Source organism: Kogia breviceps, chromosome 11, assembly GCF_026419965.1.
Source record: "Kogia breviceps isolate mKogBre1 chromosome 11, mKogBre1 haplotype 1, whole genome shotgun sequence".
Classification (NCBI taxonomy): Eukaryota; Metazoa; Chordata; class Mammalia; order Artiodactyla; family Physeteridae; genus Kogia; species Kogia breviceps.
In genome coordinates this window covers 99,017,481-99,030,682 of record NC_081320.1, presented here as the reverse complement: position 1 = coordinate 99,030,682, position 13,202 = coordinate 99,017,481, and the positions used below count along the sequence as shown (strand labels likewise).

Below are 13,202 nucleotides of genomic sequence, written 5' to 3'. Positions count from 1 at the left end.
TTAGCTGTGGCACTCTGGGATCTTCCTTGAGGCACGTGGGATCTTTCAGTTGCGGCACGCGGACTTCTCAGTTGTGGCATGAGGACTCTTAGGTGAGGCATGCATGCAAAATCTAGTTCTCTGACCAGGGATCGAACCCAGGGCCCCTGCACTGGGAGCGCGGGGTCTTACCCCCTGGACCACCGGGGAGGTCCCATCCTTGTCTGATTCTTCTCCCAATTCCCATGTGTGAGTTTTTCCACACCACCAAGCAATTCTCCCACACCAGCTGGATGTCGTACAATTCAACTCAAGTCTGACACTCTCTACCTGGTGGTAGCATCGGATTCTACAGGTTAAGGGCTCTGTCCTCCAAGGCTGTCCCTCACCACGCCTCCGCCCAACGCAGATGCCAATCAAAACTGCAGGTTGTCACCTGTGCTTCTGACTGACCAGCTATATTGAAGGTTCCAAGGACCGCCTCCTAGGCTTGGATTAATTTGCTAGACCGGCTCACAGAACTCAGAGAAACATTTTACTTATTAGATTACCAGTTTACTGTGAAGGGATATAGCTGAGGAACAGCCAATGAAGAGATGCAGAGGGCCAAGTATGGGGAAAGGGCCCAGAGCTTCCGTGCCCTCTCCAGGGGCACCAGTCTCTCCCAGTCTCCACACGTTCACCAACCTGGAGACTCCCTGAACTCCATCCCTTTGGGTTTTTATGGAGGATTCATTACCTAGCATGACCGGTTAAATCATTAGCCACTGGTGATTGAACTCCGCCTCTGGAGGTCTGGGGGTGGGACTGAAAGTTCTAAGCCCCTAATCACATGGTTGGTGCCCTGTCAGTCACCCCCCACCACAGGTGGCCTAGGGGCTTTCCCAAAGTCCCCCCAATAGTGTAGCAAAAGACATCCGTGTTGATGCCATTGAGATAGGCTGGGACCTGGGACCCCCTTACCTAGATGCTTGTACCTGGACAAATGTCTCCTACAGCAATGGAATAAAAAGAAACTAGAAGGGCTAAAAGTAACTGTGGACTTGCACAGTTGGAGCAAATTATGAACAAGATACAAAAAGGATAAAACCCAGCTGCCACTTCTTTTTTCTTTTTTTTTAACATCTTTATTGGATTGGAGCATATTTGCTTTACAGTGGTGTGTTAGTTTCTGCTTTATAACAAAGTGAATCAGTTATACATATACACATGTTCCCATGTCTCTTCCCTCCTTCCCACCCTCCCTATCCCACCCCCAACTGCCACTTCTGAGGTGCTGGGAGCAAAAGCAGGGGACCGCACATGCCCCCCGCACACAGCACCGCCGAAGGCGTGGGCACACCATCCAAGCCGCCCCTCCTGCGGACCCATCTATCCCCCACCCCCACCCCATTTAAGAGACCAGCTCGCCCCCTCTGGGGAGCAAACAAGGAAACCTGTTACTTTTTTTCACTCCCTCCAGCATGAGTCCCAATAAAGCCTTGCCTCAATTCCTCATCTGACCTCTAATCAGTTTCTAGTGATTAAAGTGATCCAAGAACCTAGTAACATCATCACTTAGGAAAGTCCAAGGGTTTTAGGAGCTCTGCACCAGGGATGAGGATGAAGACCAAATATGTATTTCTTATTATAAGTCATGGTCTCTCACCCCGAACCCCCTTAGCTCCATGTCTGAATAGACTGACTTCTATCAGTTCTCTTTTCGAGTTTGGGTTGCAATAAGTTTCCAAGAATTCCTCCCCATAAGCTGTTACGGAGGAATCACAAGACGTGTGTGTGTGTGTGTGTGTGTGTGTGTGTGTGTGTGTGTGTGTGTGTGTGTGAAGCAGGAGCTGTGTATTTTCACAAGGGTTACCTCATCACTCCTTCCATCATAGCACAGATGTCACTTTATTCAAGTGTTGTTTGCACTCAACGGACCTGTTGCAGTCAGCTCAGGCGGCCACAATGATACACCTTAAACAGCAGACATTTGTTTCTCACGGTTCCGGAGGCTGGAAGTCCAAGACCAAGGTGCTGGCTGACTGCGTGCCAGGCGAGCAATTCCCGCTGCCCTCGCGTGGTAGAGACCCCCGGTCGGTAACACTGGGGAGGGCTCGCCCAGTCTCCAGGCTCTGGGAGGGGGTGTTCCCTCTACTTCCCCGCCTCCTGGGACACCCAGACTCAGCGACTCCAGGTATTGCTTGGTTGTTATTTGTTTGCTTGCTTTTGGGTCTGTGGCGCCTTTTCCTGATGCTTAGATGTTCTGAATGTGCATCTTCTTTCAGGGAAATGAGATGTGGCCTTGCCCCGAGAGATCCTGTGATAAGAAAAAAGTTCTCAGAAATACAGCCTGGCATCCAGCATTCGTACACAGATATGAAATAGGACAGGGAGGAAAGGGGAAGACAGAGAGTTGATACAGACCTTCATACACATGCAGCATGGGGACGGAGGAAGACGAAGCTGCATTCTTCCATCCTAACGTGGAACCATATGGTGCCAGAGCCATGGGCACCACGGGAGTGAGGACAGTATGAGAGCTCGGGTCAGGCACAACGGCTGATGACCTAACGACACCAAAGGCAACAGCAGTGAACTGAGTCTGAAATATTAGGAGGGGTTTGCCAGCTTGTCCGGGGTTAGAGAACTTAGAGACATTGAACAATCTCCTTAAAATAAAGTATCTTAAAAATCATAGCAGAATAAAAGTTAAATACAAAGAAATCAAGTGGTTCTTAGAAACAAACAGAAACAAGAATCTCTAAAGGGGTCTCCAGGTCTGTTTAGGTGCAGAAAGGGTCTTTGCAGCCCCAGTTCTATTCTTAACTCTCATGGTTCCCCCAGAACTGTCCATCCACAGGTGGTACCCAAGGCCCCGTGGATCCCGGCCGCCCAGGACCCACCCTCCACCCTCATTTCTGGCGGACAAACCCACTGCCTTGCCCAACCGGATGAACCCTCCTGATGGGTCCTGGTTCTCGCCCGTGTGGCTGTGCCGGGGGTCTCCCCGCCGCTCGCTGTGTCTGGGTCAGCTCTCTGGGAAGCAGGCTCTGACACGGATGTCTCCGGGCAGGGGACGCTCTCCGAATGGCTCTCACGGGGAGTGGGGAGAAGAGGGCCTGGGAGGAGGTTGCGATCGAGCTCCAGCTGATGGGACTTGGCTGGGACCTTTCAGGACTGTTCCAAATTAATGCAGCTGAGCAGGCCTTTAACTCCCAATGGACGGATGATTGGAAGCCCTGCCTCCAGACATTTGGGTGAGGCAGCTTCCTCTGGCGGAGGAGGATGCCCAGGAAGCGAGCTGGCAGCACCCCCTCCCTCCAGGCAGCCCGGGGGGCGAGTGCTGCCTGGAACCGTGGTTCCCTGTTAGGATGGAAGAACGCAGGTTCCGTAGGCGGGTCTGTGCAAGGCACTCCAGCATCCACCTGTCAAATCTCACCCAGACGCTGTCCAGCGGACGGAGCTTCAGGTCCTGTTCCCCTCTCAGCCTTCATTGTAAACCTTTAAGACATTAGACCACGCGGCCACACACACGAGGAGTGAGCTCCGGGCGCCCCAAGCTCTGTTCTGATTCTCGCCTGATTTCCTCACGGTGTCGCCTTCCTGCCTCTCGGATACCTCCCTTCCTCCCAGGCTCCCAAGCACATTCTCTGGCTCCTGGCCGCCGGCCTCAAACGTGCTCTCACGTCTGAGACTTGAGGACACATTCTGCTTACCTGGGACTGCACATGGACTCTCCGTAAGACCCACAGTGAATTCCTGTGACTCGACAGCAAGTCTAGAACAAAGGCGTTAGTAAGTGTCGACTGGGTTTCCGTAGCTTAAGACAAAGGCGTTAGTAAGTGTCGACTGGGTTTCCATAGCTTAAGACATGCAAGTGCACATTCTTCCGGGAATTACCAGAAGAATTACCTAGCAGACGGTAACCCAGGGACCCAGACTGATTTCACCGTAGGGTCCAACCGTCTCACTAGGTGGCTGTGTGCTCACTGTGATGGGGACGGGCCAGGCCAGTTAGAGGTCTCGAAATTCTTCTCTGCTTCAGCTCAGAAGTGACAGTCCTGTGCACAGTCTGGTGAACAAAATGAGCCATATGCCCCGTCCTACCTGCAAGGGGCTGGGAGATGTGGGGAAGCACATAGATATTTAGTGAGCGTCAAATGTCTGCCCACAATTAAGTCCATCTAATGTTGAATATAACTTAGTCATTCCTTCAGAACTGGAGAAGCCTTTAAAAATTCTGTCAAGCCACAAGGGTCATATCCTATTGATTGTTCCAGAAAAGCAATATAATAAAACGTGAAAGTAACTGAATCAGCCAAGAACCTTGAGTAATAGTACCGTGGGTGTCACTATCTGGCAGTGATCTTGACCTTCAAGGGACACTTTATTATTTTTTTATTTTTTTATTTTTTTGGTGGTACGCGGGCCTCTCACTGTTGTGGCCTCTCCCTTTGCGGAGCACAGGCTCTGGACGCGCAGGCTCAGCGGCCATGGCTCACGACCCAGCCGCTCCACGGCATGTGGGATCTTCCCAGACCGGGGCACGAACCCGTGTCCCCTGCATCCGCAGGCGGATTCTCAACCACTGCGCCACCAGGGAAGCCCCAAGGGCCACTTTAAACCTCAGTGTTTCTATGTGTGAAATGAAAAGGTGAGATTAAACTTTCTCTTTGGTCTAAATGTCTGTGTAGAACCTATGGCCTTTGCATCTGAGCCATATAGAAGTACAAGGTAGCAGAGTCCTGGAAGACAAGATTCATCTGTTTCTTTCGAAAAATATTTATTAAGTGCCCAGAACGTGTCCTTACTGAGCTGGGGTTAGTGGTGAACAAGACAGAAAATGATTTCACTTTCTGAGAGCGTGCCAGAAAAATATCTTTACTTTTTTATTAACATGGTGACCCTCTTGCTTATTAGCATGTACTTTATCACCGTGGTATGACATTTTTATTTTTGTTATGAAATTATTCTCTAAATCGTAGTCACACATGGGCACTTTCTAGCTACTTGTATCAGTGTGCTAGGGCTGCTGAAACAAAATACTATGGGCTGAGTGGCTTAAACAAGAGAAATTTATTTTCTCACAGTTTTGGAGGCTAGAAGTCTGAGAGTTAGGCACGAGCAAGGTAGGTTCTTCCTGAGGGCTGAGAGGGAGAATCTGTTCCAGGCCTTCTCCTAGCTTCTGCGGCTTAGCTGGAATCTTTGGTGATGCTTAGTTTGTGGAGGCATCACCTCATCTCTGCCTTCATGTTCCCATGGTGTCCTCCCTGTGTGCCTGTCTGTCTCGAAATTTACCCTTTGTTTTTTTTTGTTTGTTTGTTTGTTTTGTTTTTTTTGCGGTACGCGGGCCTCTCAGTGTTGTGGCCTCCCCCGTTGCGGAGCACAGGCTCCGGACGCGCAGGCTCAGCAGCCACGGCTCACGGGCCCAGCCACTCCGCGGCACATGGGATCCTCCCGGACCGGGGCACGAACCCGCGCCCCCTGCATCGGCGGGCGGACTCTCAACCACTGCGCCACCAGGGAAGCCCTCGAAATTTACCCTTTGAATGAGGACACCAGTTGTACTGGATTAGGGCCCACTCTTCTCCAGTACGACTTCATCTGCAACAACCCTATTTCCACATAAGGTCATATCAGGAGGTGGTGGAGGTTAGAACTTCAACCTATGAATCTGGGGGACACAATTCACCCTTAGAAGTGCTGTTGTTAAGTGATTGCAAGGATGAATTTCTCCTTCACTTGTACTTTCTCTCCTGAAGTTGTTTTTCTTCCTTAAGCTATCATGCTTTGTTTTTTTGACCACACACTTTATTGTGATGGTAAGGCAGTTTTGCTTTTTTGCATTTTCTCTCCACGTGTTCTGGGAAAATGCCTGGAGCCTTGCATTTTTTTCTAGCTCCAGGGGTCTTTGTACAGCGGAAGGCAGAGCTGCCTGAAGACAGCGTCTCTGGGGTCCTTATGCGGATGCTCCACCTGCGGAAGAGGTTATCTGGGACATCTAGGCTGGGAAGGGAAGAGAGGAGGTCTTTGTGGGAAGGGAGGCAGGGGTTGGACAAGGGAAGCTTTCCCAAGAAGCCCTGAGAGCTGCAGAGACTTGGCATCAAGTCTGAGAGGTGGGGAACCTCTCAGCTTCCTGTGTACCTGGACGAGAAGCTGAGCACAGCCCGCTTGCCAGGGCCTGCAGGGCTTGGAGAAGGGACTGCTGGATGGACAGGGCGATGGGCTGAAGGTGACAGGTTACGTTCCATATCTCAGCACTGTAACATCCCCCAGATTCTTGTGTGGCTCTAGGGAGAGAGAAATAGAACAACAGCTGACATTTTGATTGCTTACTACTCTAGACATCAGGAATTGAATTTAAGTTAATTTTAAACATTAAAGAAATGTGAATTTTTTATACTTTCAGAATGTGTGATTATGAATTCATACAAACTCCATTGTCTAAAAATGTTCTGTTTTAAGTCACCAGTGTAAATCTTGAGCTTCCCTCAATTTTCTATGTAAAGGGGGAACTTCATAACAGACTTCCATTTCTCCAGCCTCTGGACCATTTGTTTACTGTGGCACTGATTCCCTGGCCTGTAACCATCTAGCACAGAATCTTGCCCTTAGCAGGTAATCAAAAAGGGGCTTGTTCAGAGAGTGAATGATGACTCACACTGCCCACAGGCACCAATGCTTAGCAACAAAGCGTATTTTTTACGAATGATCTTGACCTGACAAACCTCTGGGTGAGATGGTTGAGAGCCCGTGACCTGTGCAGAGGGTCAGTCGGACAGAAAACCAACCGGTGATGGATGGACGTGACCTTGAGAGACATCGGAGAGAACCAGGAAGGTTGCTCAGCAGCACAGCTCAGAGCAGATGACTCTAGTCTTTATTTATTGAGCATGTACTATGCTCAAGGCCCTCTGGGAAATTCCATACAAAATTATTTCACTGCTGTTCTACACAATCTCACAACCTAGTAAAATCAGGCAGTAAATATCCAAAGCATGAAGTCTAAGAGATGCCATGATCAGCATGGAGAGAAACTATTATACAATTTCAGACTCCTGGAGATGGGGAAAGCAGCGATGGATTGGGAAGTCTTCACAGAGAAAAACAACATTTGAGATGCAGTGTATGGCCTGCTGCAAACTGTATTGTCAATGATGGCATCTTCCTTTCCCATCTCCCCAGCAAAGATGATGTTATCAAAGACAAACAAACAAACATGGGAATGAAGTCACACACACACACACACACACACACACACACGTCACTGCTTAAGGACTCAACGACTCAGTTGGGTAAGAAGTTGGCTTTGCACCTCAGCCCTCTTCCTGCTAGCCCCACCCTCACCCCATTCCCATGCCCCCGCTAACCATACAAACATCTGCATCTTGGTATGGGCCCATACATCCTCCTCCCTGCTATCTGCTGTCACCCTTTCATTCATTTAATCATTCATTCATAAGTAGTATCACACCAGTACATTCCTGGTACCACAACCAGTATATAGAAGGGGTGAATATATTTTCTGTGAAGCTCAGGCCTTTATGCAGAATCATTTTCATCTTCTGGTGAGAGGCTGGAGTAACCAAGTGTTGTTAGAATTCTTCCCATTGTGCCTTTTCCTTGAAAGATGACATTTGTACAAAGAATTAGACAAAGACATCAGAAGTGCTCATTCATATCTGGGGAGGAAAAATATTTACTGGAATAACTTCTCAACGTAGATGAGAAGATTTATTATGATTATGATTATTATTTTTAAAAAGATGGTTATGTAGTAGAGGAAGACAAATGAGGCAGTGTCAAGATAGTTAAGAATCTTGTAGTTTGGGGGAAAATGAGACAAATAACAGCTAAGGACTATGGAATCCTTACAATTTTCCAGTTATGCTGAGATTGCTCTATGCATATTTGCCTTTTTTAACCCCTGCCAAGATCTCGATGACCATCTGTATTTTTCAGATAAGAAAATCAAAGCACAGAGAAGTTAAGTAACTTGCTTAAGGTCACTGGGGCCATAGGGGATGGCATTAGAATTCGTGTTGAAGAAAGCTATGGTGGTGGGTTTTCTCATACTTCTGGAGAAAAGAGTCTGTCTATTGAAGGAGGCATTCTTTCATAGGCACCAATAGGTTTTGTTCAGATACGCATGCCTGAGACATATAATTTAGCACTGGTGCAACTTCCAGCTACTAGAAGGAGTGACAAAGAGAAATCTTACAGGAAAATTCTACCTTCAAAGATCTTTGGCTCTAACAAGCTAGAAACCCTAAGCATAGGAAGTAAACTGCTGTGCCTGGATCTCGGGAATCCCCAGAAGGAAGGACCAGACAAGTTGCCTCCAGTTCTCCGTCCGTCCAAGCAATCAGGTAGTGGGATGCAAAGACATTTCACGTGACGCTGCCGTGGAGAGGCCCTCAGCCTTCATCTCAATGTCCCCACACTCCTGGGCTTATCAAGCCCAGGTTCTGGGAGCCCCGATCTGCTCTGAGGCAGTGCGCTTTCTGTCACCCGGGCTAAGAGTGTTTTGGGGTCACCCCTTTCTCTCCTGTCTTGCTGATCGTTTCTCCCAGGCGCATCGGCATCTGGGGCAGTCTTCTGGCTGCCGCCGGACGACGCGCCCTGTGCGCCTCTGGGCGGCGTGAGGTCCGGGTGGTCCTCGGGCACCGCGTGTCCCCGCGGGCCTGCGCGGCCGAGGGCGGGGCGCGGCGGGCGGACGGCAGGGGGCGCTGCGCGCCGGGCGGGGGCGCTCGCGCCGAGCCTGTGCTCCCCGCGTCTTTGTGTCACTCGGCGCCGCCGCCCACTCTCCCCCCGCGGGCCGTGCGCCCCGGCTGGAGGGCGGGCGGGAATAAAGGGCAACTCCGGGCGGGGCGGCGGACGCGCAGCGCGGACACCCGGCCCCGGACCGCGGACCCAGGCGCGGCGCGCGGAGCCCCGCCCGTGGCCGAGCAGGAGCGGCGGCCCCGGGGCCCCTGCCGCGGGGGACCAGGTGGGTGACGCGCGGCCCCTTTGTGTCGGCCTCGCGGGAGCCGGGCGCGGCCGAGGGGCCCGAGAGAGGTGGCCGTGCCGAGCCGGCCTCGGGCGCCGGGATCGGGCAGGGGCGAGGGCCGGTCCGCGCCCAGGGCGCCACCCTGGCCCTGCCCCTCGGTGGCTCCAGTGCCGCGGCCCCTTCGCGACCCCGCCCGCCTCCCCGGTCTGCAGCGCCGCGTCCCCGCGCTCCGGCCGGTCCCGCGGACGAGGTGGCGGCCCTGGGTTGGGGGCCGCGGGACGGACGACCGCGGTGGACGGGGTCTGGCGAGGGCGAGCCGCCGGGGCGCGGGGCGAGGGGGGGGGCGTCGAGAAGGTTCAGCCCGGCCAGAGTGGGCCGGCGCCGCGTCCTCCGCGGGGCACATCCCGGCGCCAGATGCCCGCGGCCGCCCGCCTCGCTCCTCCAAGCCGTCCCCTCCCCAGGGGCGCGCGGAAAGTTCCCTGCGGGTCTCCCCGCCCCACCCTCCGGCGGTGGCTCCTCAGCTTCCCCGTACCGTGCGGGGCTCCCAGGTCTGGGCGTTCCCGCGAGCCTGGAGGCTGAGGGTCGCGGGGAGGAAGGGGTGCCTCGTGCACCTTAGTGATCTCCATAGGCAGACCTCTGGATGGGCACAACAGAAGTTCTCTCTGCTTGCCCTCTTCCCAGTGAACAATTACAACAATAATAAAAATCTCGCTCAACAAGTATCCCATGCTGGCCTTGTGCCGGGCCTAAGGCAGGAGGGGTGAGGGAGCCCCAGGGGAGTAGCCTCAGCGGGTCCTGCTGCCCTGCGCGGGGAGGGAGCTCTGGTCCCTGACCTAGAAACGGACCTCACATCTTGCTTTGAACTGTTGTGGGAGGAAAGCCTTTTTCTAGGAGCGGGCCTGGGGATCTGATAAGGACACATTCCAGTGAATCTGGCGGGGGGCAGCTGGCAGATACGCTGTGTGCGGATAGTAAAGTGTGAGACAGAAAGTGGGGTGTGCGGACACCTGCCCGGAGAGCTGTGAGCTCTGTGAGTGCCCAGGAGGTAGAGGCAGGGGGAGGAGGGTCCCAGCTGCCGGGGAGCCTGGTACTGGGTCAGAGCTTGAAGGAGGGGCAGGTTCTAGGTGACAGGAAGGGCCCCAGGCCAGAAGGAACTGCCCGGCGGCGAAGGAGGGGGGAAGGAACACAAAGTGTGACCCTCGAACTTTCCCCCAGGCCTGCAGCCCAAGTGTTCCCTTTCCTGGCACTGAGACTGGGGACCCGGTCTTCTGCAGTTTTTCCAGCACCTTTAAAATCTTTGCTTTTATTATTTTTTTAGAGAGTGCAAAGGAATTATGCCTAGAGTGGTCAGATGAGGGTCGATCGTGAAATTCTGAATTCCAGGCCTCCTTTGGCCTTGATCCTGTGGCAGTGGGAACCACTGATGCTTTTGGAGAGTGAGCTGGGCCCTCATTTAGAGTGGTGAAGGCGGGCTTGAAGGATGGGGGCCGCACCTTACTGTCCAGTGTGGGGTGTGTCGCCTTTAGTCCCCAGCGTGGGCTCCCACCTGTGCCCCTTATCAAAGGTCAGGCGTGGATTCAGAACCTCAGGAGAAAAAAAGGTGCAAATGACCTAATTTTAATGGGAGGGGCCTTTTCCAGATCCAGCACCCCTGGGGTTTGGGAGTTTGTTTACAGAAGCTCTGGTTCAAGTGTCAGGACGCTTGGAAGAGGAGCTGATGAAGGGAGAATTCAAGTGCCAGGGTCAGAGCTGCAGCCGGCAGGTGATGGTATGGGCGCCCACGGGCCCTGAAGATGGGGGTACTGGAACCTGCAAGAGCACTTTCCAATCCCTGTGTCTTAGAAGCGTGTTCCAGTGCCCTTACTTTGATCGAGTGTAATCCCTGCGTCCAGGTCTTCACCTGAGTTCAGGGCTGGACTTGTGGACTCTGTGTGGTTTGGGACTTGGGAGGGACTGCCCACACTTCAGCTGAAGCTGCTGGCATTTAGCCGGTGAACGTGCCACCGGGCCAGACGGCGGCAGGGCCAGACGCCGGGAGCCACGTTGCCTGTTTTTTCCACTGTGGTTCATAATTTGTCCCCACTGCCTTCTTTTGTGCACACTTCTCCTCCTCCTTGAGAGCCTTTCTCTCCGGTGTAGAGACAGGGGAAATCTGTCCCTGCAGACTGAACATCACAGAGCTGGCTGGTCAGCACAGATCACCAGGCCAGCTGGCCCACTGGGACGGAGGACACTGTGGACTGGAGCGGGGAGGTCGGGGGCCCCAGCGACACAGAGGGCCATGGCTGGCCTGGGCCTGGCATCAGCTCTCCCGACGGTCTGCCGTTCTTTCTCCTGTTCCACCCTAGAACTGGGAGGATGAAGACGTGTCAGCTGCCCTGGGGTCTGGTGGTCTGCAGCCCCTCAGACTCTTCCAGGGCACCTGGCCAATAAGGACCTCCCCTGGATCCCTGGGGTGTGGAAGATCAAAGGCAGCCCCGAGCCTGCGAGTAGAATGGAATGCCTCTATGGAAGATGGACCCTGTCCGTATTCCCTTGGGTAGTTTCCTACCTTGGAGACCCGAGAACTAAGTTGAAGGTTCTTTCCTTTAAGACTGGAAAAGTCATGTGAGGCAGTCATTTCTGGAACCAGCCTCCTCTCTCCTTTGTTTCTTCATTACTGACACACATGAATACCTTTTCTTAATTAGATGAAGAAATTAAATGGAAGCAACTGTTCACATACCTGCTGGGGATTCGGGCTGAAAGGCAGAGCTTGTTCAACTTTCTGACCCAGCTCTGTGACCTTGAGCAAGTGTCTTAACCTCCCTGTGCGGCCCCAGTTCCTTCAACTGTGAAACCAAGGTGTTGGTCTACATGATTTCCAAGATCCAGATATAAAAATGTGCTGCTTTAAAGGTCTGTTCCAGGAGCATCAATATTGCCAATGCAACCATTTTTAAAGAATTTTGCAAGAAAAAACATTATATATATACCTCTGCTTTCAGAACAATGGCTTTTCTCAAAGATGATAATTTGAGAGACGGGCTTTGAAGAGGGTGGCTCCTTGGTGATGAGAGTCTGCATCTTCCTTCTTTCCTGGAATCTAAAGCCTGAATCGGATTGTGTTTCCTGAATGGCCTATAGATAGACGCAGAGTAGGGCTTTCACCGAGAAGCAAGTGGACAAGCTGCATATACAGTGTTACAGAGAAAACGGAAGTTCCTGGAGAGCACGAAGAAGCCTGTCAACTGACATTATAGGCTCCTGCAGTTTGGCTCCCTGGAGAGCCAGGGAACGGTAGGTGTTCATTTAGCATTTTCCATCATCAGGTGCTGATAGGAAGTGCTGTGTGTTCTCGGACCCAGTTCTCACTTGGCCCGTAGGACAGGCATCTCTACTGGCCCCAACCTACCGAGGTGAGAGGGACAAGGCGAAGTGGTGGCGCCAGGTACGTGGTACATGTTGAAGCTGGCATGGAACTCAGAGTCCCGTGGAAAAGGGTATCTTCCGTGACCTTGAGGAGGCTGCGGTCTGGGGTGCGGAAGGTAGCCAGTCACAGATTGTTCTAGCGCTGGGGTCGGCGAGCACCGCGCGGTGAGGTGTGGTGGACAGTCAGCCCGCTGGAGCCGTTGATGCTGGACCTGAAGGATGAGTCCCGGTCAACCAGGCGAATGAGAAGGTCGGGGTCAAATTCGGGGCCTGGGAACGGCAAGAAACGGCCCGGGCTGGGAAGGGAACTTCGGGCTGGCACAGCGGGGCTGAGGCCCTGTCCTGTTGGAGGGTGGCCCGGCTATCTCTGAGCCCTGTGCAAACCAAGCTCCTGGGTGCAACGCCGCTGCTTTCACTTCTGGAATCTTCTGGACCATCCCAGCAGGGCGGGGGGCTTTCGTTCTTTGGTTTTGGAGCCTCTGTCCTAGAAGTCTTCCCTCCTCCTCCCTTCCCGCCCGCACTTTCCTTGGTAGAGGAGAGAGGCTTCAGGGGAGATGAGAGGAAGCCCAACAGCAGCCGTGGTTTTTACAACCCAGCGTCGGCACGCTCTGTGTGCGGGGTCGCCTGAGCCAGGCTGCCGTGATTCCCCAGATGATGGCAGCCGGGCCTGCAGTGGGGAAGCTCCAGGCTGGAAGTGAGCCCCGGTGAAGGGTGGCAGTGAGACTGGGGGGGTCACCCCTGCTCCTGCCGGCTCCACCCTGCAGGCAAGAACCCGGGCAGAGCCGGCGGGGCGGGGAATTCCAGACCCAGAAGACGGAACCCTATGATATGGTTGACCTGG

At 53.1% G+C, this 13,202-nt stretch overlaps 1 protein-coding gene across 11 annotated transcripts in view; it reads left to right on the top strand.

Moving 5' to 3' along the window:
• The first annotated feature begins 8,131 nt into the window (after positions 1–8,131).
• Positions 8,132–13,202, top strand: part of RNF144A (ring finger protein 144A) — a 112,319-nt gene continuing 107,248 nt past the window's right edge. For 4 of the 11 annotated variants that reach the window (XM_067008220.1, XM_059079130.2, XM_059079126.2 and 1 more), the window contains exon 1: positions 8,861–8,950. The gene's annotated coding sequence lies outside the window, so the exon portion shown is untranslated. Of the gene's footprint in view, positions 8,331–8,842; positions 8,951–11,301; positions 12,230–13,202 lie in introns of those variants that run through there. The other 7 variants (XM_067008222.1, XM_067008214.1, XM_067008219.1 and 4 more) reach the window with 6 other exon arrangements.